Here is a 3,841-nt window from a genome sequence, read left to right as displayed (position 1 = left end):
TCAAGTGAGCACGCCCTCTTTGTTAAAAGAATCTGTTGAGCTGAGGTGGACTCTGAAAGAGGCTGACGACCATCCCACGAGGGTGAAGGATGTTATTCACCAAGAACGGATCACACCTAGGGGGTAAATCTCATAATACCATGCAGCACATTTCCTCCTCATTGGCTTAAATGTTTTTGATCCTAAAAAAGTCCTTGGCTTTCCTTTTACAAACCTGAAGCCTCTGCTGAAGCTTCCCTCCCACCCCCAAAGAGAAGAAAGGAAGGGAGGGAGAGAGGGATGGGGAAGGTGAGAGGCTCAAAGACGAGAGAGAGTGCACCTGATCCTAAGAATCTGAGATCGAGTATGGGTCTTCTAGAACATTCTAGAACAGGTCAGCTAAGATGGTAGCCCCTCTTCAGGGCAATACTTTGGCTACCTGATGCGAAGAGTTGACTCATTGGAAAAGACCCTGATGCTGGGAAAAATTGAAGGCAGGAGGAGAAGGGGATGACAGAGGATGAGATGGTTGGATGGCATCACCAACTCGATGGACATGAATTTGGGTAAACTCCAGGAGTTGGTGATGGACAGACAGTCCTGGCGTGCTGCGATTCATGCGGTCGCAAAGAGACACGACTGAGCGACTGAACTGAACTGAACTGAACTTCAGTGCAAATCGTGACAGCCGTGACAGTCGTAGAGGTGCGGAAAGGCCAGACAGCTGTGTCTGGAGCCCCGCCCTCTCACCCCCCCCACCCCGCCCACCCCCCCCACCCCGCCCACCCCCCCCACCCCGCCCACCCCCCCCACCCCGCCCACCCCCCCCACCCCGCCCACCCCCCCCACCCCGCCCACCCCCCCCACCCCGCCCACCCCCCCCACCCCGCCCACCCCGCCCACCCCCCCCACCCCCCCCACCCCCCCCACCCCGCCCACCCCCCCCACCCCGCCCACCCCCCCCACCCCCCCCACCCCGCCCACCCCGCCCACCCCCCCCACCCCGCCCACCCCCCCCACCCCCCCCACCCCGCCCACCCCCCCACCCCCCCCACCCCCCCCACCCCCCCCACCCCCCCCACCCCCCCCACCCCCCCACCCCCCCCACCCCGCCCACCCCCCCCCACCCCGCCCACCCCCCCCCACCCCGCCCACCCCCCCACCCCCCCCACCCCGCCCACCCCCCCGGCCCCTGTCCCTCATCTGCCGCCAGCCGGCCTGCAGTTGCAGCCCTTGTCCCGCAGGGGGTGCACCAGCCCCAAAGGTGACCAGCTCCGGGAGCAGAGCCGCGCGCTATCAATTCACCACTGGCTAGAACTGTCCAATCCGGGTGACCCCACTACCGGCTGAGAATCAGCTCTCTCCTGCCAATGCCAGATCTGTGGGTGAGTGGATGAGGAAAGGGCCGGCCTCGCCAAGGTTAGCGTTTGTTTTATTTCCAAAAGAAACAGTTTCAGCAGCAGGAACCAGAACTGAGGTTATGCAATCAGAGGTCTGGCCAAGGGGGGAATGGGTGAAGGTGGTGGGGATGGAGAGAGGGAGGGAGTGGGGAGGAGGGCGCGGAAAGGGAGGAGGGGGAAGGAAGAGGACACTGCTTTCATCCTTGAACTCTTCTCCAGCCCCAGTTCCGGCGTCTCCCCTGGAACGCTTTCCTAGCCTGTTGTCTTTTTAATTGTTTTTAAGTATTTATTGAGTTGCCTCTCAAGGGGTGGGGACACTTAGAAGACTGAGATGGTTTAGTGGGAGCGGCACCTGCCTGGGAACAGTGACAGTCAAGAATCATTTCCCAGCCCTAAATCCACCCAACGGCCAGGCACCAGACAACCAGGACAGCCCCTGTGACCCAAAGCCCAGTCCTACACTGCTGACTCTGTCCTGCCTCTCCCAGTGAAGCTGCACGTTCCTCTCATTCCCTTCTGCCTCCCGACCAGCGCTGCTGCCTTTTCCTGTGGCCCTGTGTGCGGGGCCTCACGTTCCTGGGCATGTGGCCCAACATTCAGTTTTTCTAGTATGGCTTTGACCTCTCTCTGTTATCCCTCAGTCACCTCCATCAGTTGCAATCCTGTGAGTACAAATGAGACAACCCCCAGAGGCTGGGGAATCTTGTCACAGTGCTGAGACTGGTCCACCACTCCAGGCCTGGGGGTGGGGAGACAGGAACGCACAGGCTCAGGTGACCTTTGGGGCAGAGCGGCAAACAGCAGGGGCTGAGCCACAGAGGTGAGTTTGATCATGACCCTGCCATCATCCAGCACTGTGAATTTGAACGAGTTTCTTAAGCTCTCTGTCCCACTTTCTCCATCCAGAACCCCTTAAGTGAGTTAATATATGGAGCATGGGGCGTCTAGTGGCCTGTGGGGAGCATGATACATGGGTGAGGTGTCATTACTGATTGACGGGGGTTTAGTGAGCGCATATGTATTAGTCGCTCAGGCATGTCCAACTGTTTGCAGCCCCGTGAAGTATAGCCTGCAAGGCTCCTCTGTCCATGGAATTCTCCAGGCAAGAATACTGGAGTGAGTTGCCATTCCCTTCTCCAGGGGATCTTTCCGAAACAGGGATCGAACCCAAGTCTCCTGCCTTGAAGGCAGATTCTTTACTGTCTTTACCTTCCCAAGGAAGTTTAGTGAGCACATGTGACCTGTTAATGTAGGCGCAAGGGCTCTAGCAAATAACACGAAAATCCAAGTCTCTCTCTCTCCTCAGGGAATTGTTAACTTCTAGAAGATGAGATTGACCTAAAGCAGACGGCATCGGAATAGACGAGAGCACCTCCACCAGTGATAAATGGCACCAAGCAAATTAAACGAGGAAACAGGATCGATAGTGACTGGCAGGGGCTGCTTCACACTGGGTGGTCAGAGAGGGCTTCTTGGGGGAGGTGACTTCTGAGAGTCGGCCGTGGGGAGCCGTGGGGAGACATGTTCCTAGCAGAGGGAGCGGCAGAAACAATGGCCTTGAGGTGAGAGCGAGCTTGACAAACTCCAGGAGCTTTCAGACGCTGCCTCTGACAATGAGTCCTCCTACCCAAGGGACAACTCTGAGAGGAGAGGGACTCACTGATTTTGTTGTTGTTGTTGTTATTGCTATTATTTGCTTTGTTTCCCATGGATCCTTCACCCTCCAGAACTGCCTGGTACATAATAGGGTTCATAATAACCATGCATGCGTGCTACGTCTCTTCCGTCATGTCCGACTCTTTGTGACCGTATGGACTGTAACCTACCAGGTTCCTCTATGGGATTCTGCAGGCAAGAATTCTGGAGTAGGTTGCCATGCCCTCCTCCTCCAGGGGATCTTCCCAACCCAGGGATTGAACCTGCATCTTTTATGTCTCCTGCATTGGCAGGTGGGTTCTTTACCCCCAGAGCTATGTGAGAAACCCTCATAATAACCACATGTGAAATAAATAAGAGTTGGCGGTCCAGTGGTTAAGACTCCCTGCTTCACTGCAGGCGGCACCAGTTTGATCCTTGGTCCAGGAACTAAGATCCCATGTGCCTTTAAAAAAAAAAAAAACAGCTGTGTCTTCCAGGGATCCATAATACTTGCACATCATTTCTCCAGGTGGGCATGATGTCCATGTAGCACAATCATTTCAGGGCATCCATGGTCTCTTGTTATCAATCTTTGGATTCCAGGTAAAGAACCCCCTCTTTTCTCCAAATTTGGAGGGCCCACATCCTTAGGGACTTCCCAAGTGGCACTAGTGGTAAAGAACCCGCCTGCCAGTGCAGGAGACATAAGAGATGCAGGTTTGATCCCTGGGTTGGGAAGATCCCCTGGAAGAGGGCATGGTAACCCACTCCAGTAGTCTTGCCTGGAGAATTCCATGGACAGAAGAGCCTGGTGAGCTACAGTC

The 3,841-nt window shown here is 56.1% G+C and overlaps 1 long non-coding RNA gene across 1 annotated transcript; it reads left to right on the top strand.

The window, feature by feature from the left end:
* The first annotated feature begins 1,877 nt into the window (after nt 1-1,877).
* Nucleotides 1,878-3,406, top strand: LOC138419453 (uncharacterized). Its single transcript, XR_011248977.1, has 2 exons — nt 1,878-2,199; nt 2,686-3,406. It is a non-coding gene; the product is annotated as an uncharacterized lncRNA (long non-coding RNA).
* Nucleotides 3,407-3,841: the final 435 nt, after the last annotated feature.

Source organism: Ovis canadensis, chromosome 14 (genome assembly GCF_042477335.2).
Source record: "Ovis canadensis isolate MfBH-ARS-UI-01 breed Bighorn chromosome 14, ARS-UI_OviCan_v2, whole genome shotgun sequence".
Lineage (NCBI taxonomy): Eukaryota > Metazoa > Chordata > Mammalia > Artiodactyla > Bovidae > Ovis > Ovis canadensis.
Note: the sequence above shows the minus strand (reverse complement) of the source record. Positions and strands in the feature narration are given on the sequence as shown.